We start from the raw sequence: 22,456 nt of genomic DNA, 5'->3' as shown, positions 1-22,456 counted from the left end.
CAATTGCTGCTCTGTAAGTACAAGGCCTTGGCCAAGGCTCCAAGGCTCTTAACGCCACTAAACTCCATCTTCTTCCTCCGTACGATGATGAAAATGATAGTACCAAGCTTATGAATGTGTGTGTGTGTGTGTGTGTGTGTGTGTGTGTGTTTAGCTCAGCATGGTGCCCGGCACACTGTTCCCACACACGTAGGTCACATTCCCTGGGACTGACATTATTTAGGTAGTGATTGTTCAACACTGGGATTATTAGATAATGGCTTCATCATCATTTAGAGAACCCAGTAGTTTACTTTATTGTGTATCAAGTTATTTGCAACATCTTCTCCCATTCCATAGGCTGCCTTTTAGTTTTTCAACTGTTTCCTTTTCTGTGCAGAACATTTTTATCTTGATGAAGTCCCAATAGTTCATTTTTGCTTTTGTTTCCCTTGCCTTTGGAGATGTGTCTTGGAACAGGTTGCTGTGGCTGAGGTCACAGAGGTTGCTGCCCGTGTTGTCCTCTAGGATTTTGATGGATTCCAGTCTCACATTGAGGTCTTTCACCATTTTGAGTCTATCTTTGTCTTTGGTGTAAGGAAATGGTCCAGTTTCATTCTGCACGTGGCTGTCCAATTTTCCCAACACCATTTGTTGAAGAGACTGTCCTTTTCCCATTAGATATTCTTTCCTGCTTTGTTGAAGATGAGTTGACCATAGAGTTGAGGGTCCATTTCTGGGCTCTCTATTCTGTTCCATTGATCTATGTGTCTGTTTTTGTGCCAGTACCATACTGTCTTGATGATGACAGCTTTGTAATAGAGCTGTAAGTCCGGAATTGTTATGCCCCCAGCTTCGCTTTTCTTTTTCAGGATTAGTTTAGCTATTCAGGGTCTTTGTAGTTCCGTACAAATTTTAGGATTATCTGTTCTAGCTTTGTGAAAAATGCTGGTGGTATGTTGATAGGCATTGCATTAATTGTATAGGATGCTTTGCGTAGAATAGACATTTTAACAGTGTTTGTTCTTCCAAACTATGAACAAGGAATTTTTTTTCCATGTATTTCTGTCCTTTTCAATTTCTTTCATAGGTGTTCTATATTTTTCAGAGTACTGATCTATCTCTTTGGTTAGGTTTATTCCTAGGTGTCTTATTGTTTTTGGTGCAATTGTAAATGAACTTGATTCCTTACTTTCTCTTTCTCATGCTTCAGTGTTGGTGTATAGAAGTGCAACAGATTTCTGTACATTGCTCTTATATCCTGTGACTTTGCTGAATTCATATATCAGTTCTAACAGTTTTTTGGTGGAGTCTTTTGGCTTTTCTATATAGAGTGTCATATTATCTGCAAATAGTAAAGTTTCACTTCTCCCTTGCTGATTTGGATGCCTTCCATTTCTTCCTGTTGTCTGATTGCTGAGGCTAAGACTTCAGTACTGTGTTACATATCTGATGAGGGGTTAGTATCCAAAATCTATAAAGAACTTCTCAAACTCAACAACCAAAAAAAACAAACAATCCAGTTAAGATATGGGCAGAAGATGGGGCATGTGGGTGGCTCAGTCAGCTAAGTGTCTGCCTTTGGCTCAGGTAATGATCCTGGAGTCCCAGGAACAAGCCCGGCCCTGGACTCTTTGCTCAGCGGCAAGCCTTCTCCCTCTACCCCTCCCCCTGCTTGTACTCTCTCTCTCTCTCCCTCACTCACTCTCTCTTAAATAAATAAATAAAATCTTAAAAAAAAAAGAAATGGGCAGAAGACATGCATAGACATTTTTCCAAAGAAGACATCCCGATGGCAAACAGACACATGAAAAGATGCTCAAGATCACTCATCATCAGGGAAATGCAGATCAAAACCATGATGAGATATCACCTCACAACTGTCAGAATGACTAATATTAATAACTAAGGGAACAACATATGTAGGCAAGGATGTAGAGTAAGGGGAACCCTCTTACACTGGTGGTGGTAATGCAAACTGGTGTAGCCACTCTGGAAAACAGTATGAAGATTCCCCAAAAAGTTAAAAATAGACTACCCAATAATCCAGCAATTGCATTACAAGGTATTTACCCAAAGGATACAAAAATACAAATTTGAAAGTGTACGTGCACTCCAGCATTATCAGCAAAAGCCAAACTATGGAAAAAGCTCATTGACTGATGAATGGATAAAGAGGAGGTGGCGTGTACAATGGAATATTACTAAGCCATCAAAAAGAATGAAATCTTGCCATTTGCAACAACGTGGATGGAGCTAGAGAGTATTATGCTAAGCGAAATAAGTCCGAGAAAGACAAATACCATATGATTTCACTCATATGTGGAATTTAGGAAACAAAACGGATTAACATATGGGAAAGGAAAAAAAAAAGGAGGGACAAAAGCAATCCATAAGAGACTCTTAATGCTAGAGAACAAACTGAAGGATGATGGAGGGAGGTGGGTGGGGGATGGGCTAAATGGGGGATGGGCATTAAGGAAAGCACTTGCAATGAGCACTGAGTGTTACATGTAAGTGATGAATCACTGAATTCTACCGAAACCAATATTACGCTATATGCTAACTAACAAGAATTTATTTTTTTAATTTATTTATTTTATTTTTTTTAAAGATTTATTTATTTATTTTGAGAGAGTGAGAATGAGAGAGAGAGAGAGAGCACATGAGAGGGGGGAGGGTTGGAGGGAGAAGCAGGCTCCTTGCCGAGCAGGGATCCTGATGCGGGACTCGATCCCACGACTCCAGGATCATGACCTGAGCCGAAGGCAGTCGCTCAACCAACTGAGCCACCCAGGCGCCCTAGAATTTATGCTTTTTTAAATATTTATTTGAGAGAGAGAGAGAGAGAGAGAACGTGAGTGGGGGAGGGGTTATAGGAAGAGGATCTTTGTGCTGAGCACAGAGCCCGACGTGGGGCTCAGTCTCACGACCCTGAGATCATGACCCGAACGAAATTAAGAGTCCTGTGCTTAATTGCACTACTGGTATTTACCCCAAAGATACAAATGTAGGGACCCGAAGGGGTACGTGCACCCCAATGTTTATAGCAGCAATGTCCACAATAGCCAAACTGTGGAAAGAGCCAAGATGCCCATCGACAGATGAATGGATAAAGAAGCAGTGGTATATATACACACTGGAATATTATGCAGCCATCAAAAGGACTGAGATCTTGCCATTTGCAGCGACGTGGGTGGAACTGGGAGGGTGTTATGCTGAGTGAAATAAGTCAATCAGAGAAAGACATGTATCCTATGACCTCACTGATATGAGGAATTCTTAACCTCAGGAAACAAACTGAGGGTTACTGGAGTGGTTGGGGGTGGGAGGGATGGGGTGGCTGGGTGATAGACATGGGGGAGGGTATGTGCTATGGTGAGCGCTGTGAATTGTGTAAGACTGTTGAATCACAGATCTGTACTTCTGAAACAAATAATGAAACATATGTTTAGAAAAAAAAAAAGAAGAAGATAGCAGGAGGGGAAGAATGAAGGGGGGAAATTGGAGGGGGAGACGAACCATGAGAGACGATGGACTCTGAGAAACACACTGAGGGTTCTAGAGGGGAGGGGGGTGGGGGGATGGGTTAGCCTGGTGATGGGTATTAAAGAGGGCACGTTCTGCGTGGAGCACTGGGTGTTATGCACAAACAATGAATCATGGAACCCTACATCAAAAACTAATGATGTAATATATGGTGATTAACATAACAATAAAAACTTTTTAAAAAATTATAAATTATATCCTTATATTTTAATTTGGCAATCATGACCACTATTCTACTTCTAGCCCTCTCTCTTCTATAGTTGTTAACATTTGAAGATGTCACCTGAAGCTTTTGTGTCCCAATTTCTGTATATCTATATACATATATATCTATATATAGCTTATCTAAAAAGTGTCAAATGCATTACAACAATATTTCTTTACATTATTAAAGAGGGATGTTTTAAGGGGCAACCCCAGTTATAAAAAAAAAAAAGAGTCCGATGCTTAACCTACTGAGCCACCCAGGCCCCCCTTAATTAACTAGAATTTAAATAAAAATTTAGAAAAAAATCAAAACAGTAAACAAAACAAAACTTGTGTGTCAAGTTGTAACACTACTTTCAGTATGTTTACATTAGCCTCAGGGACATATGCAATAGAGTGAGGGAAAACCTGAAAACGAGCTGCCTGGGTTTCCACATAGAGAGATGACTATTTAATGATTATTTCATGAGCCTGCACAACAAATATCTCAAGTACTGAATGCATACAAAAAATTATGAAACACACATGAGTGGAAAAATGTCATTCTTCATAGATGAAGTGTATAACTTAGCCTATGGTAATTTAATTTCTTGGATTAGTAATTTGAATTTAAATTAAGCCATTTACCTTTCTGTTTTTACTTCTATGAGAAAGAAATGATGAGGGATACCAAAACTGTTATCGTCAATAAAGCACGCAGTGAGCCTCATATGCATGCTTCATACAGTGATATAAAAAATTAGGTTTATTAGTGGGGATCATATCTATGAGCTTTCTTCTTTAATTTTCACATAATTGTATATATATTCTCTGAATAAGTATAACTAGACATAGGAAGTTTGGCAATGATTCCAAGAAAGTGTTTATGATACAGAACCGGGCTTTAAATCTAAGCACAATGAATGTCAATGAGCCTATTGTGTTATAGTTTAATGTAACTGTTGTTTTTCTAGATTCTGTATTCTCTTTTATCAGTATTTACTGTGAGTGCATATTCGTCATCTCCCACATTAGCACAAGGTGCTCTCGGATTTCCCCTCTAACTGGGAGGGAAAGAAGGTCCCGTATGACCTGTCAGTCAAAGGTGAATAGTGCTCTCTAGGAGAGCAATGCACTCAGTGTGAGGACAACTTTCCTCACACGAAGCAGCAAATACATCTGTCAGAATTCATCCCAAATATTCCAAAGCAACATTTATTTTACCTTTTTTAAAAAGTCTCTTGCAGTTATCAAAAGAATGGGGTTATTTTGAGAGGATGGATAATGAGTCCCTGCAGGTGTATTTTATATGTTTTCTCACCTGTATTCTTGCACAGTATGATACAAATATTATGTGCGTATGGGTATATAAAACACACCGTATACTTACGGAGAGAGTAGGGGAAGGAGAGATGGGGACGGGTCTCTTATCTATGAAATGCCGCATTGATTTTATTTGCATTTTACCAAGAAAAAATTGACTAGTGAAAAAAAAAGTAAGCTACACCTTAATATGCAGGTCAGGAAATCCCCGATACCAAGATTAATTTTGTGCTACAGTGAAATTCCTCTGGGTTCATCTTTGAAACTCCCACATTTCCATCCTGGAACGCTGGGAGGGAAACTTGATCAAAGTTGAGAAGGGCATTAAAGAAATAATTGACCCAGAAAACAGCAGAAGCTACTGTGAAACATTCCAAGTCAGCTTCGCAGACATTTAATACCCAATCAGAGAGGATTCACTCCTTTGTTCCTGAGTCACTGTACCGTATATTCTGTCTTCTCGGCCAGTGTGAGTCCGTTCTTTTTCCTGCCAATCTCTTTCCCTTATAAATAGCAGCATAACAGAGGTCAGCTGAAAAAAGTCCTCTAAGAAACTCCCCAGTGGTTTTGGTTATGGAAAGACAAATGGAGGGTTCAAACATCTAGCCCCCTCTTTGAAGGAATAGGGATTTAAACTAGGTGGGCTTCTGGGTGGCTCAGTCGTTAAGCGTCTGCCTTCGGCTCAGGTCATGGTCCCAGGGTCCTGGGACCGAGCCCCGCATCGGGCTCCCTGCTCCGCGGGAAGCCTCCTTCTCCCTCTGCCACTCCCCCTGCTTGTGTTCCCTCTCTCACTGTGTTTCTATCAAATAAATAAAAAATCTTAAAAAAATTTTTTTTTCTTTAAACTAGGTGTGCTGAGGCTGGTGAACTAGCTAATGAAGTGGAGTGCTGGCTCCACATTTTTTTTCTCATCTCTCAAATACTGAAATGAATACCCACAGGCCAGGATGATTAAGGAGAGAATTAACAGTCCCTTTATCCTATTACAATATTATTTCTTTACACATGACAGTTGGATAGCCAGACATTTCTTGGGGAGACTAACATGATTTAAAATAAAGTCTATTCTACTCTTATTAACTTTTTTTTTTTTTCCAGTATCCCCGAACACTTGGGATTTGCAGTGGTTTGCTGTCTTGTTTAAACACAGTATCATGCTATGAGAGGCTGAGAACAAGGGCGGGGGGCGGTCGGGGACTGTATGTGTCCCATGAAAATTGTTTAAAAACAGTGATGAAACGTGCAGGTGTTTATCTTTGGCTTGAGAGTACTTTTCTTATATTTTCTGGGATTTCAAGGCAGTGTAAGAAATGAGCCTGCATTAAAGTAGGTGCCTCTATTCAGGGATTATGCGACAGTAAATTAGCCACCTGATCCAATCTTTATTGTTGCAAACATCCTGTAATGGGATGATCGTTCCCATTACAAAAGGGATTAAAGTAAGCCTACCAGAGATCAAATAGCATGGGTAAGCCACACTTCTGGTGAGTGGGAAGGCAGAGATTTGAATCTAGATCTGGTATCAAACTAGGTGCTCCTTTATTCAGGTCATTCAGTCTCCCGATACCACATTCCTTCGGCAATCAAATGTAAATATCACCTAAAATGATAAGAGGATATGCTAGAAGTGGAAAAAGGAAAAATGTGTCAAGATACTTGGATACTTACATTCATTGGAAATACCAATGTAGCTAATGAACCCAGGGAGATACGTGACATCTACGTGCATATATGTATCTGTGTCTTAGCTAATGAACCCAGGGAGATACGTGACATCTACGTGCATGTATGTATCTGCGTCTTAGCTAATGAACCCAGGGAGATACGTGACATCTACGTGCATATATGTATCTGCGTCTTTACCTTAAAAGGTACAGATGGAAAAGTGGATAGTCGTGAGAGTGAGCGTGTGACAGTGCTTTAAACTAGAGCTAACAGAGTATGTCAAAAATAGAAAAGTTTAATCTTACATTATAATAAAGACATCGTGTTCCATAGTGAATGAAAAATTATAGTCTCTAACCGAGGGGTTTTAATAAAAGACTGGATCAAAACAGCAACAAAATACGTTAATATCTGTTATGTCCACCTGTTAATTACTATAAGTCTGGCTCAAAATGTGAAAGTAATACTATTCCAGTTTGCTTAGAAAACAAAACAAAAACAAAAACAAAACTCTGTTTCTTTTCTGGAGGAGGAATATTGTCCTAGACATCTGTCAAAATAGGTTTATCAAATGCTTTATTCAATGCAACAGATTGTATCTGCTCTTTGTTTCTATCAATGTCAAAAAAATAATGGGAGAATTTAGTTTGATTTCATAAGTGGGTCAACTGTCACATATAGAGTGATGCCTGTTATATCTACCATCTCAAATCTTAGGCTTGTGGCACTAAAAAAGTTTTCATCAAGCATCCAATTGGTCTCACTGATGGATGATAAATTATTTTTCTCTTAATATTTCTGGTATTTCCTACCATCCCAATTGTGTAATATTTTACTGGGGTACAGATGATATCCTAAACATCCTTTTGTGTGATATATAATTAAAGAGCATTTGGTCAATTATCAAATTATTAAAATGTGTCTTTCTCTGACTAGTTTATGTTCACTTTTATCTAAATGTCACCGGAAATTGATTTCTAAATGCTATAGGTGACACTTACCTTGATCTATAGCTACCGTCTCTTTCAAGCTTTATTTGCCAGGTTCTATGCATACTGCTTTAAATAATATTTTATTGAATCATGACTTACATATAATAAAATGATCACCTTTCCTCAACAAGTTTTCATTTTTCACATATATACCCCTGGATAATCTATCTTGTATGTGTTAACCCCCATAAACACTACTCACAGCAGGATATGAAAGCTTCTATGATCCCAGAAGTTTTCTTTATAACTTCAGAGCTAATAGCCCACCAACATGTAACACCATGCTGATGATCAGTGTAGATTCATCTTCTCATTTCTTCAATTCCATACTGATGGACTCATGCAGTATGTACTGTCTTGTATCCGGCTGCTTTTTGCTCAACCTAAGGCTATGAGATTCATTCATATTTTGTATATCAGAAGTTACTTCATTTCCCTAATGTTTGGACAGACCATAGTTTGCCTCCCTTGATCTTAGGAGTATTTAGATACTGTCCAGTTTGGTGTGTGGTGAATAAATCTGCTGGGAAAATTGTTTGGATGGCCTTGGGTACTGCTTCCTCCAGCGTGTCTATACACTGTGGACTGAGATCGCTGGGTCAGAAGACAGATGTGTATTTACCTTTTCTCAGAGTGTTTGTGTTTCAACAAGCGGGCCCTCCAGTCCCCAGTGCACAGGGCTTCAGCTGATCCACGGTCATGTCAACACTTACTTTCAACAGTTGATAAACATGATTTGATTTCAGTAAGAGTGTCTCAGAAGTGCTATAATCCTCATTTTTCAAACAAGAATCTGATGCTCCGAGACATGAAGAGAATTAATAAGATGTAGAGCTGAGATTGACTATGTGTTGATGGGACAAGGAAGCTCTTCAACACTAACCACAGAGCTTCTCCTTAGTTCAGAGCAGAACCAAGTCCTGGAGAGTAGAAACGCACCCCTACAGTCCCATACGGCGCACCATGACATCGTGGTACTAATTTGCTCCTCTTCAGTTACAAACACATGAAGCTATTTCATGATCTCCTTGCAGCAAAAAATGGTGATAGTTTGTGGTATTTGAATAGTAAATGATGCAAGAAAGAGGACAGAGTTTTTTTTTTTTTCTAACAAATTGCTAAGCAGCACATTAAAAAAATCTTTATGTGTATGGGATCTTGAATAATATTTCCAACTTTAAATTGCCGGAGTTCAAAAATAGATGAAAATTCTTATTGTCATGTTTTAAGACAAAAAACAAAGATCCATTTTGCTCAATGTAGGCAAATGACTAGTAAATTTGCAAAGCAACGGGTGGGTTCTTTCTTTTACTGCTAACTAGTTAATTTGGTCAAACTCTGTAATCTCTGTGAAGTGGGCAGGATTGGTATATGCTCCTGTTGCCTTCCGTGCTCATCTTGTATGCCCCCATACCCAGCAGGAGAGATGTCGGGGTATTCAAGTCATTTGTAGATAGTCCTCTGATGACAGATGAACTATTGGTAAACAATAACGTGTTGTGAATAGTACAAGGCATGTTTCAGCTGAAGCTGTGGGGCCCCTGGGTGGCTCAGTCGTTAAGCGTCTGCCTTCGGCTCAGGTCATGGTCCCAGGGTCCTGGGATCGAGCCCCGCATCGGGCTCCCTGCTCCGCGGGAAGCCTGCTTCTCCCTCTCTCTCTGCCCTTCCCCCAGCTGGTACTCTCTCTTTCTCTCGCTGTCAAATAAATAAATAAAATCTTTAATAAATAAATAAATAAACAAACTTAAGCTGTAACCAGGAAACACATGAATGGCTTCTGGAATTACGGCCCTGCTCCTGGAGCTGCCCGCTGCTAATCATCACCGTGGCCATTGATGTTGGAACCCACAGTGGTCCCTCCGGGGGTTCTGTTAGCAGCATCAGATCAATATCCACATCATCATACTCTCTTGACAGGAGAAAGCCTATCTGAAGCAATGATATGAGAGGTTTCTTTAATATGAATAACCATTTTTCTCTCAAGATTTTTTCTTCTTCTCTTTAGAATTGTTGATGATGAGGAAATGTTCTTCATAAGTCCCATGTTAACTCTTTCTGCAGTATTGGCCAAGTCAAAAGCCCTTCAGGAAACAAGTGGTTGAGTGCATTATGGTGCAATAACACAGGGGAATGGCGATACTGAAATAATGAGAACATAGGTTTTTTTTTTTTTAAATATAAGAAGAGAGTATGTAGCAAATGCCATTGAATTTTTAAAGAGTGGAAATAACATTAAAGGACTTCGAGTTTGTTTAAAACAGACACCATAAAGCTTTGGAAATTGTCTTGTGACTAAAATAATGGGGGAAATGATTATTTGAGATTAGCTGTGCAAAATGAGAAAATGTTTATGGGCTACTTAAGCACATTAACGAAAATAGTTCTTTAATTTCAGTAGAGATGCAGCAAGGGTCTTCTGAATGACACAGTAGAGTTAGAGTGAGTATGATTGTTTCCATTTCTTTACCAAAATACATTCACCACTCTTAAGCTTTTATTTTGAAATTTGGTGTCAGAGAAAGAGGCTAATGATCAAAATGGAAATACACTAAAGAATCGTAATTAAGAGGGCGCCTGGGTGGCTCAGTCATTAAGCGTCTGCCCTCAGCTCAGGTCATGATCCCAGGGTCCTGGGATCGAGCCCCGCATCGGGCTCCCTGCTCAGCGGGAAGCCTGCTTCTCCCTCCCCCACTCCCCCTGCTTGTGTTCCCTCTCTCGCTGTGTCTCTCTCTGTCAAATCAACAAAATCTTTAAAAAAAATCGTATTTAAGAAAGATGATCACTTCTATAACTGTTAATGTTTGCTGCATTTATTTTCCATTGCAACTGTCTTTTTCTCTTTTTAGTTCTAGGGATGATAAAAAGCTCATCTGTGACCTGAACACTGTATCAAACAGTACTCGGTAGGCATTTCCCTTCTCAGAGAAACCATCACATGGTAATTCAGTTTACAGGTATAGGACTTGTCTTCGACTGTTTCCTTTTCCTCATAGCACTCTGTCAGCAAACCCTGCTGGCTTCCCCTTCACGTTCCATCCCTAATCCAGGCCGCGTCCGGCTGTGCCAAGGCCGCCGCCTGCACCTCACCGTCCCCACCTGTTGCCCGGACGCTGAATCCTGCTTCTGCTCTCGCCCATCTGCAGAATATGTTCACCGCACCCCTCAGACTAACATAAAACCTAAATCATGCCATGTGCCTCCTCCACCCTCAAAGGCTTATTCTAAAATCTGAAAAATTTCCTTGAAACTGAAGCTGCCCTTTTTTTTTCTGCAAACAGGCAGACGGCTGTTTAGGCCTTGTGGTCCACACACAGTCTCTTCTATAGGTTCCTTTTCTTTGTTTTTGATGTTTTATTAACAAACATTTAAAAACATAAAGCAGAGAAAGTTGCTGGCTCGTGCGCTGCGCACAGCAGTTGGTGGGCTGGCTGTGGCCCCACGGCCGGGCAGTGTTGTCCAAAGGCTTCGCGCCCCCCATGCAGCCCAGCAGCTAGCTGTTCTGATGTCATCACCGATGTGGTTCTCCATCCCTCTCTGCCCTTGAACTACACCCTCCTCCCACCGTTCCTCCATCCAACAGAACTCACATTTCTGTGAAGCTTGTGCTCTTCATGTTTCCTATGACTGTAGCTTTCCACCTAGAGATGTTCACATGGCCGACCCTTCTGTTTCTTTGGAGTTTGTGTGAGACGCAGCTCCCCAGAATGCCTACCTTATGCCCTCTATCGGAGACACAGCCCGGTGGTTGTCTGTTAACTCGCCCTCACCTCTGTTCTTCAAAGCTCTTCGACTTATTGTCTGCTTATTACCTCCTCTGCGTCTGTCACCCTCACTAGATTATAAGTCCTCCGTTTGTGTGGACCGTGACTATCATGTTTTTTACTTGTTAAGAAAAGAGAAAGTGGCATAATAGGTTCTTAAGAATTATTAATCAAATATAGGAAAAATATAATGTATTCATCTACTATTGTCGAGAGTGATTGTGATTTATTGGTAACTTTAATGCTGACATTATTTTAATGACTCTATGCCAAAAGGTAGGCTTGATTAATTTAAACATCCCAAGTAAGTCCTCAGGCACAAAGGAATCCTCATGACCAGTGGCGACATGCTATGATGTCAGCATCCTAACTGTAAATTTTACAGGAAAAAAAGGAATGTATGTGTATAAGCATATACAGAGAAGCAAAATGACAAAATACTAAAAGTTGATAATTCTTGGTGAAGACATATGGGTACACATATGGGATGACTCTTCTGTGGCTTTACTTTCTTTCAAAATAGAAAGTTCCATGGAGACTATTTCTTTTTTTTTTAATTTAAATTTTATTATGTTATGTTAGTCACCATACAATACATCATTAGTTTTTGATGTAGTGTTCCATGACCCATTGTTTTCGTATAACACCCAGTGCTCCATGCAGTACGTACCCTCCTTAATACCCATCACCAGGCTCACCCATCCCCCTTCCCCCTCCCCTCTGTAACCCTCAGTTTGTTTCTCAGAGTCCATCGTCTCTCAAGGTCCATCTCCCCCTCCGATCCCCCCCCTTCATTTTTCCCTTCCTTCTCCTAATGTCCTCCATGCTCTTCCTTATGTTCCACAAATAGGTGAAACCCTATGATAATTGACTTTCTCTGCTTGACTTATTTCACTCAGCATCATCTCCCCCAGTCCCATCCATGTTGATGTAAAAGTTGGGGATTCATCCTTTCTGATGGCTGAGTAATATTCCCTTGTATCTATGGACCACATCTTCTTTATCCATTCGTCTCTCGAAGGGCATCTCAGTTCTTTCCAGGGTTTGGCTGTTGCGGACATTGCTGCTATGAACATTGGGGTGCATATGGCCCTTCTTTTCACTTCATCTGTGTCTTTGGGGTAAATACCCAGTAGTGCAATTGCTGGGTCATAGGGTAGACAGTATTTATGCAGGTGCTCTGTCAGCTGCTAGTCTGCGGCTGAAGGGCTGAGTTAAGATGATCTCATAATAGAAGTTGTCCGAACCAGGGCACTGCGGAGAGTGCAACACGGGACAAAAATGATCACTTATATGTATTTACCAATTGAATTTATTTTACCATAGTAATGTATTTATGAACTACACCTAGCATTTTTGAACACTAAAACTCTAACTGAACTAACTAAAAAATGAACATGTATCCACATCCATAAAGCAAAAACAAAACCTTCTCTTTAGTTTTTTATCTAAATATAAAAATATAACAGAAGAATGATTCTTGGTGCATTTTAAAGTACTTGAATCCATCCCTTAGTTCTATATCTTTCTAAAGTCATGTTTATGGTACTTTTATAAATAACATATCTCTTCAACATTGTCTCAATTTTTAATTTATTTGCTAACATAGCCTTCAGTCTCCAGTAGTATTCCATGATTAGCGAATATGAAATTGTTGATGTCTTCAATGACTTTTCCCTGTAGGCTTTTAATTTGTAGTTGAGAAAATCCTTTCTTTACACGTTCTAAGGTAAGCCACACATAAACTCCACTAACGGGAAGATAATCCCAACGCTATGGTTTTTTAATATTAAAGTGTGTCCATACTGCAATCCAAATTATTTTCCAAGCACTGTCCGTTTCCTCCACAGAGAGGACTTCTTTATGAAAAGTTATATGTAACAAAAGTGAACATATGTTACCTCTCTTTGTGAATCTTATGAATGTTTTGCCAAACTTAGAAGCTGGGAAAAACAAAACAAAGCAAACTAGAAACCTTATGAAGTTCATCAAAAAGATTCTTTCCGTAAGGTATTCTAAAGAGCATTTATAGAATTCAAAATAAAATCTTACTCTTTCACTATTTATTCTTTTAACTCATTCCATCAAAACATACTTTCCTAGGGTCTTATTCATAGATCTTTTCTTCTTTGCAATCTTTATTCTCAATAGCTATAATTTGTAAGAAGCTCCAAAATTTGATTTATGTGTCATTATACTCGCTGAAAGATTTTGATAAAGATTCCAAAGATTATTTTCTTGAACAAATGCAACCACATTTTAGAGGACTAGTTTATAGAAAGATACACTATTGTTTTAGGACACCTGCGTTATTTTACAAAGTAATTCAGCAAAGGCTCCAACATTTCTAACATCTGATTAATGAAGAGCTGCAAAAAGACAACATCCATACTGCCTACTGCCTAGACATTGGCCTCAAATATTTGTAGTTCAAAAAATTGTGATTCACTATCTCTGTGTATATATACAAATATTTTAGGTTTAGACGCCTTCTATTCCAGGTGCATTTCTAATTTGTTGATTCTCTTGCTTTAAAAATTTAGTTCATATTATTATCATGATGGCAAATTATTTTACCTTATATATTGAATTATTTGACCTTCTATTTGAATTAATAATGTTAGCTTTTTTCAAATTCAACTGAAGAAACATAAAACATTCACTTTGATTTATGAATTGTATGAAAATAATCCACTATTAAAATTAATTGGACTCATTTTGTATTTGACTAATCTGATAAAAGTGGCATCATTTGACAATTTAGAAACTCTTATCTATTAATAGAACCAGTATCCACGGCTTAACTTTTGGTGCGCCTGTGAAGCAATCTTGGATTGCATTGTAATGAAGAGTCATGTGATCTGAAGACAAGGTCATGCTTCCTGCATGAGTATGTAAATACACCTCATGCAGCTACAGGTGTTAAATCTTTGTATCAAGGCACAATCTTGTTAATGCAGCTATTTGCCTCCATAATTCATGTTCTTGCTTCTCCAGCAGTTCTGTTTTTTCTGCTTTCCACGTGGCCAGTGATAAACATGGTAAAAGCCAACAAGCATTGTGTGCAAGTAACATCGACGTTCTTGAGAAATGGAAATTCAGTATTTGCCTTATCATTATATCTGCATTTGGGGGGCATGGGCTGCAGACAGGGTTTATGGCTGAAAATGAAATCAGCACTAAAATACTAAAACAACAGATGAACATTCATTGTGGATTTACACCAAACAGTAAATGACTTCTCTCTATGAGCTCTACAGCAGGAAGGCTGCACTCACATTTCTTATAGGCACCCCACTTCCACCAAAACTCTCTAACTCTCTCCTCCTCCCACTGACCCTGCCAGCCACCACCTGTGCCTCAGCTAGCCGGTGGACCACGTGGGGGCCTTGGACAACAGCTTTGAGGACTTCCTTCTAGCACAGGAGGGCATAGGGGCTGGGAGTGCAATACCGGTTGGAATTACCTTGTTCTGGAAAGACAGAATCAGGCAAAGAGAGATGTGCCTTTTAGCTTCTATAACCAAAAGTGAGGATCTACCAAAATAATCCTGACTTGTTTTTGTCTAAGTACCACGAGTGACATTTTGTTAAAAATGGAGAATCTGGAACAAAGTCCTGATCGAAGTGATGCAAGAAACTAGGGGTAAACTAGAATAGTCCAGGACAAACAGAAAGTGAGGTCTTCCCAGACATAATGATAATCAACTTCCTTAGAAAACCGATGATACCGCAGCGATGCATCTGATACTATAGATCACATTTTTTTTTCCAATTAGAAAAGAAACATACAAACTTAGGTTTTGCTCTTGTTGTTATGTAAAGATTTGGTTTTTGTTTTAGCTTTTGAGTTACTTCCTTTATTTATTTTATTAGGTGTTCCTTGTACTTTGTTTTAAAAGTTACATTGTTGGGGCGCCTGGGTGGTTCAGTCAGTGAAGCATCCGACTCTTGGTATCAACTCAGGTCATGATCTCAGGGCCGTGAGATTGAGCCCTGCATCAGGCTCCACAGTCAGTGCAGAGTCTGTTTGGGATTCTCTCCCTCTCCCTCTGCCCCTCCCGCTCATGCTCCGTCTCTCTTCCTCTGTCTCAAATAAATGAATAAGTAAATAAATAAATAAATAAATAAATAAAATCTCTAAAGGCCATATTGTATACGTGTTTTAGGGTTATTTTGTAATTGGTCTCAGATTTCTGATTTCATCAGTGATAACTTACAGTGCATATAATGATTTGGAAATACCTAATGCAATTTTTATCCTGTATCATTTTTTGCATTTTTAAAATTTTATTATGTTATGTTAATCACCATACATTACATCATTAGTTTTTGATGTAGTGTTGAATGTCCCTTTGCAGAAATATTGTCAAATATTTGAAGGGACAGTAACAATGTGATGATTAAGATGTTACAGGATCCTGTATCAATATTTCTGAAAAGTGACATTCAGAAAAACAAATGGTGTAATGCAGGATGTACCTATGTTCAGATTGGGAAGAATAGGTTTCTAATACTAATTCTATAACTTAAAAGATTTTGACATTAGATAAGTGGCTTTACTAGAAACAATGATAATGATACAATGTGCAATATAATACTAATACACTGTAAAATAATAATACAAACACATAGTAAGTCTGTATCTCATAATGCACTTGGAAATCAGATGAGAATATGGATGTGGTACTTTGAGGAGGGTACCATGAGAGACGGCCTCCCCACCTGCAGGTGCAGCCTGACAGAGGCCCGGTTCCTGAGCCTGCTCAAGTGCTGGGCGAGGCTGCAGCTGGCAGGCCCTGTGTGGGGTGGTGGAGGGGCTGTCCTGCCTGAACAGTCCCCAGATCCTGCTCCCTCTCCCGCACGGGACTTCAGTTTCAGCGGAGTCGACCAAGGAGGCCGAGGGGAAGTGACAGGCCCAGAGTATCAGCCAGGAAGGGGCAGAGCCCAGCACTGCTCACCCAGCTGCACCAGCTGCCTTCTTTTCTGTGCAAGAGCTCAACTCTGGATTTTACCTGTAGTTACACTGGTCTCCAACCCTGGTTAGTCGGCCAGATCCAATACTGCCTTTCTCAGATTAGGCTCACAAATCTGCTGAAGGCCCAGTGGGGTATGGCGTTTGGGAAAATGACCCCAGCCTGGCTCTGGAGGCTCGTCCCAGAATAGGCAGCTGAGAATCTAGGTTCAGAGCCTCTGGCTGGGGAGGGCCTGGCACCCCGACCTCAGGCTGCCGTGCTATCTCCATGGTGCCTGCTGGGCTGGGAAACAGGCAAGCTGGAGCACAATCATCCCGGAGCCTAGGCAGTGGTCATAGGACTGCAGTGGGGTGTTGTCTTGTTCTAAGGGTCCTGGGGGGTTCATGGCCCTCCCGTGCCTCCTCTGGGCCCTCTCTGGTTCCTGGGGTGATGCTGCCCCTTCTGAGCCACTGTGTGGCCCTGCAGGACTGCCTCCCACCGCCCGCCCCCTCCTCCTAGAGGCCTGCCAGGTCCACTGCTTCCCTTCTCAAGCTGACAGCTGGTAGAGAGGCCACAGACACCCTCAAGACACCTGCTCCTGGTAATGGGGGGGGTTCCTGGCCCAGCGACTCACCACGGTACTCCCCACAGTCAGATGATCCTTAGTCACTTTCTCACTTGCTTGTCTCTTGGGTCACCATCTTGCCGAATGATTTCCCAAATTGCTGGGCACAGTTCATTTCCACAAAATCTAAATCTTTTCATTCCTCCCAGGAAAACCCCAACTTTCTCCTGTCTTCTTGCCACAGCCTTTCTACTGCTATGTGTTAAAATAGTAGCAGTAATAATGGGACTTCGAGATCACTACCTGTGGCGCTGTTGTAGGTGACTTACACGTCAATTCATTTACTTCTCCAAGAGCACAAGGCAGGATGTGCTTCACATATCTGCTTATGGATAAGGGAAGTGAAAACAGGGTAAATAACCTGCCTGAGTTTACAACTATTTGGGGGCACAGGCAAGACTTATCCCAGGTTGTATGTTATTGACCACTGTGTTACATTGTGTGCATGTACAAGCATATGTGTGTCTGTGTGTGCATTTAGGTGGTCAGAGTAGGCATGTATCTTAACGGTAGGTAAAGAGATATAGGACATAAAGACGTAGTTTTGCACCTGAAGTCAGGTTGATTTTTTGTACTTGCTTGTTACTGGTATCATTTTGTTCGGTTTTTAAATATATAGAAATAAAATATCTCATGTGGCAGGGTCACTAATTTTCTAATATACTTCCTTGGAGCCTAAATATGCAATAGGTATCTCCATGCTAGAAAATCATTTGAAGCCCACAGTGCCAAAGCTGTTCTTTTTTTTTTTTTTTTGCCAGATTTTGTTATGTGCCCCTAAGATCCACTTTGTCACCCCCAAACTCTGCACCTTCCCCTCAATCACAAAAGAACTCTGAAGGGAAGGACAGGGCTGCCAATGAAGGAGAAATCATAGTAGACTAAAGTCCAGTGAGGGGTGGCAGACCAAGTATATACATTTAATAACACTATATTCAAAAAGTTTTATTGTAATTTGTAAATGATAGACTACTACTTAGATACCTATTTAATAAACATTTTTTTCTTTCATAAGAAAAAAGACTTCAGAAGAATATTCAGCTTCAAAACACTTTTAAACCTTTTTTTTTTTTTAAGTAGGCTCCATGCCCAACATGGGGCTTGAACTGATGACCCTCAGATCAGGAGTCACCTGCTCTACTGACTGAGCCAGCCAGGCGCCCCTAAACCATTTTTAAGCTAAATGTCATGCATCCCTCTCCTTAAATAGTTCAATGGGAAATAGATTATGGAAAATATTAGAATGCCCCATATGCATTTATATGCAAAAAGCATTTGGACTGATGTAGGCTCCTCAAATTTTAGCACTGTACCCTAAATGTTTCTACTTTTTAATTATTAGTACTCTCAGATAATTATTGTCAATCAATTAAAAATACTCCTTAAAAACTAACCTGTGACAAAGGGCAATGATCAAGTTCTTGTGAACAAGGACTTGGATGCACACAGATGCACAGTTCAAGGTGCCCCTTTTGTCCTATTGCAGAAACAGACGTAAAGCAGTATCACCATAAATTAAAAATAATCAATTAATGTGTTTTAATAAGAGCGCAAATTAAACAGTTTGAATGGAACTCAGTCAATTACTTTGGAAAACACATTTAATGATCAAAGCTAAACACCTCGGTTAACCCAATATTGTCAAATATTCCTATCTTAAATACTACAAAATAATATAAAATACCACTTAGGAACTAAAGTAATTAAAATAGAAAAATGTCTTTTGTGTTATATCTATTACTGTTTTTGTTTTGTTACTTGCCTTATCAGGTTTATCTATTCAGGGACTATCACTACAAAAATAACCTATGAAGTAAAACTTTCTTTGAAACCATTCTTTTTTTTTTGAGATTTTATTTATTTATTTTTTTGACACAGAGACAGTGAGAGAGGGAACACAAGCAGGGGGCAGTGGGAGAGGGAGAAGCAGACTCCCTGCTGAGCAGGGAGCCCGATGCGGGACTTGATCCCAGGACTCTGGGACCATGACCTGAGCCGAAGGCAGACAAGGCAGACACTTAACGACTGAGCCTCCCAGGCACGCCAAAACCATTCTTTTTAAATGATTTTAAACTTTTAGACTTAAAAATACAAGCAAACAAAAAAAAATGTTCTTACCCAAACTCAATGAATCATAAGTCATAGAATTTCAGACTATTTACTTTTCTTCCCAGCATAGCTTTAACTTGTCTTATTCTTGCTATCTGAAATGGTCTTTCTCCCAAACTTCTGTCATCTTCACGTGTGTTATTTTATTTTTTTTAATTTATTTATGTTAGAGAGAAAGAGCAAGAGAGCATGCACACGAGCCAGGTAGGAGCAGCAGAGAGAGAGAGAGAATCTCAAGCAGAGTCTGTGCAGAGCCTGATGCCAGACTCGAACCCACGACCCTGAGATCATGACCTGAGCCAAAACCAAGAGTCGGTCGCTTAACTAACTGAGCCACCCAGGTGCCTCTCTTCACTTATTTTAGGCTTCAGTTTAAACATCACCTCGCCAGAGCACTCCATCTTGACACACAATATGAAATAAATCCTGGTTTGTTCCTAATCTGAGTCTTTATTTTAGGCCCTGGCATAATCTCTTAAAAGCCAGTTTCCTTCAAAGTTTATAAATTTTTTTCTTTATTTTTTTATGAGTGTGTTCTCTCCCCCACACTAGAATGTAAGTACTCAAGAAGAGTTACACAATATGCCATTAGCAGCCAAGCAACAAAAAGTTTTCCATGGGCTGACACAAACCTGTTATAGAATAATTGATATATGAGTGTTTACTAAAGACTAAAATTTAAGAGTTTTTAAAAATGTACCTGGAAAGGTTAGACTTGGGCACCTTATCAACCCTGTAAGACAGGGTGAGACCGACTTGTGTCATTTGCCCATTTGTTCATGAGGGAATTAATCTTATGTATCTACAGGGATTTTATATATATATATATATATTTTTTTTTTTTTTTCTGTATTATGGGGAAGTTAACCTTGGGGCTAAAAGGTGAGGTGTATTTTTTGCAGCATGGCATTTGACTGATTTCCATGATGTTTTTGCCGTGAAGACCATTATATAAACGTGCACCAGATCTCACAATCTGTTATCTTGTGCTTTCTGTGTGTGTGTGTTTTGTCATGTTAGAAAGCTTCACACACCACTCACGACAGGTTAACCTTATCCGAGTTGCGCCCTGTATGTTCTCTGTGGGTGCGGGGCTCAGCCAACACCTGGCTCACAGCAGGCCCGTCACGAGTCACTGCTGGCCGCAGGAACAGGTGAATAAATGGGTGCAGGAATGCAACTGCCCCCTAACCATTCTCCCCCATTTCAAGGGATCTTTGTGCCAGTAGCTTAATTTTCCAAAGTACAAATGGATGCATCTCTTATTAGAAACAATCACATGAAAATCTCCCGCCTCAAAGGTACACAGCCTGGGTGATTAGCGTTGTAGGTGGGCCTTGAGGATCTGTCCCCCACCCTCCACAGCCTGTGCAATTGTACAGAAAGCCTGAAAATCATCACACAGGCATCTTCTTTTCTGGCTTTGGTATTTGTTGATGCTGACTTCTTCTCTCTTCACGTTGCCCTTCTCTGGTGAATCTCATCGTCTGCTCAGGTACTGTCCAAACTCCTGGCGCACTCTGAAGCCTTCTCCTGACTTCTTCCCGACCTCGTGCCTGTCCACAGGTCTTCTTCAGGGGTGCATGGTATTCTGGTGATTTATCACAGTCTTCCCTAAGTTATAGTCCTGTGAGGACCAGAGCCTGCTGATCTCCTAGATGGACCCTCTCCAAGAACAGGGATCTGTGTCCACTATTCTTTCTGTCTTCCACATATCTTAGCTCAGGTGGAGATGTTTCAAGAATTTTGACTGGAAGAACCTAATTCCAAATGGGTGGCATATAAAACGGTTTCTCATATAAATTCCAAACCAAAATGTACCTTCTAAAAATAAAAATAATCAGAGGCACCAGGGTGGCTCAGTCAGTTAAGCATCTGCCTTCAGCTCAGGTCATGATCCCAGGGCCCTGGGATCGAGTCCTGCCTTGGGCTCCCTGCTCAGTGGAGAGCCTGCTTCTTCCTCTGCCTTACCCCCTGCTCAGGCTGTTTCTCTCTCTTCAAGTAAATAAATAAAATCTTAAAACAATACAGTCAAATAATTAAATATCAATTTTAAAATAGATTACCTGTCTTGGTGCTCAATAATAATTATACAGTAACATTCCATTAACAAGGATTTGAGAATACAATTCTATTTTTGTAACAAAGATGAAAATATTTGTCTTTAATATGGATGTTTTGGTTTCCAGGATGGGTTGACAAAATGTAGTGCCAAGTGTGAAATAGGAAAGTTTTGAAGGTAATAATTCATTTCGGGACCCATTAACAGTCATTATATCAAAATCAATTTGGTGCAGATTTTGTAATATAAAAATAAATAGAAGTAAGCGTCAAATTTCTGTGCTAAAAAGAAGTTTTCGATTTAAAGGAAGAAAAATAAATACAAGGGGAAAATGAGATATTTTTAGTGTATAATTATTTAACGTCTATGTCCAATGTTACAAGATGAAGGTGTAGGGAGGGCAGAGTTTTGCATTTACCCTTTTAGGATTCTTCAGCCGGGCTGGGGAATCAGACTGACATAAAACAGTTTACTAGGAGAAAATCATACACATTTATATAAGTTTTATACGACATGATAGCCCTCCTAAGAAATAGAGGTGCAGAGAAATGTTGAAACCTACCTGCTCTAGGAGTGGGTTGAATAAAGAGGCAGGTGTGGAGAAGGACCTGGGTCGGGAGGAGAGGCTAAGGGAAACAGAATTGTTTTAACAAGGTCGGCTGGCGCGGAAGTCTCTCAGCCCCCACTTCCCCCTTTTGTCCATGGTAACAATGTTGCTTTCCTTCTGGGGCCGGGAGGGTACCTGTCACATGGACGTTTCATCTCCTGCTTCTAAAAAAAGGAAGGTTAGGGTGTTTTTCTCATATTTGCAGTTTTTCTAAGTGCCTATAGCGCAAAAGAATCCTTATAACAAAGTGGCATAGTTTCGGGTGGCGTATTCTGCCTCCCTTTAAAGGATGCCACAAACTGAGAAAAGAAATGTATAAAAAATAAGTAACATATATGTGTGTGTGTGTGTGTGTGTGTGTGTGTGTGTATGTGTGTATAGTCAGCATATAAACAAGTTACATACTGGATTAAAGCAATGAACAGCTTGATGAAATTGGCACTTTTAAGAAGATCCAGCTCATTAAAACTTCAAATGCATTTGTATTTAAAAAATACAAATTACAAAATGTGCTTGAACTTCCGTTAAAAGATAAACTGAGGCATATTCAACAGATTGTGCTTATTTGAGCATTTATTGATTCGCACAGGGCAGCACCAGATTGAAATGGTTTGGAGGCTCCACTGATGGGACCTTGAAACAGA

Source organism: Eumetopias jubatus, unplaced genomic scaffold, assembly GCF_037043125.1.
Source record: "Eumetopias jubatus isolate StellerSeaLion01/CBP00866 unplaced genomic scaffold, mEumJub1_p1.0 scaffold_17, whole genome shotgun sequence".
NCBI lineage: Eukaryota > Metazoa > Chordata > Mammalia > Carnivora > Otariidae > Eumetopias > Eumetopias jubatus.
This window is presented reverse-complemented; position numbering follows the sequence as displayed.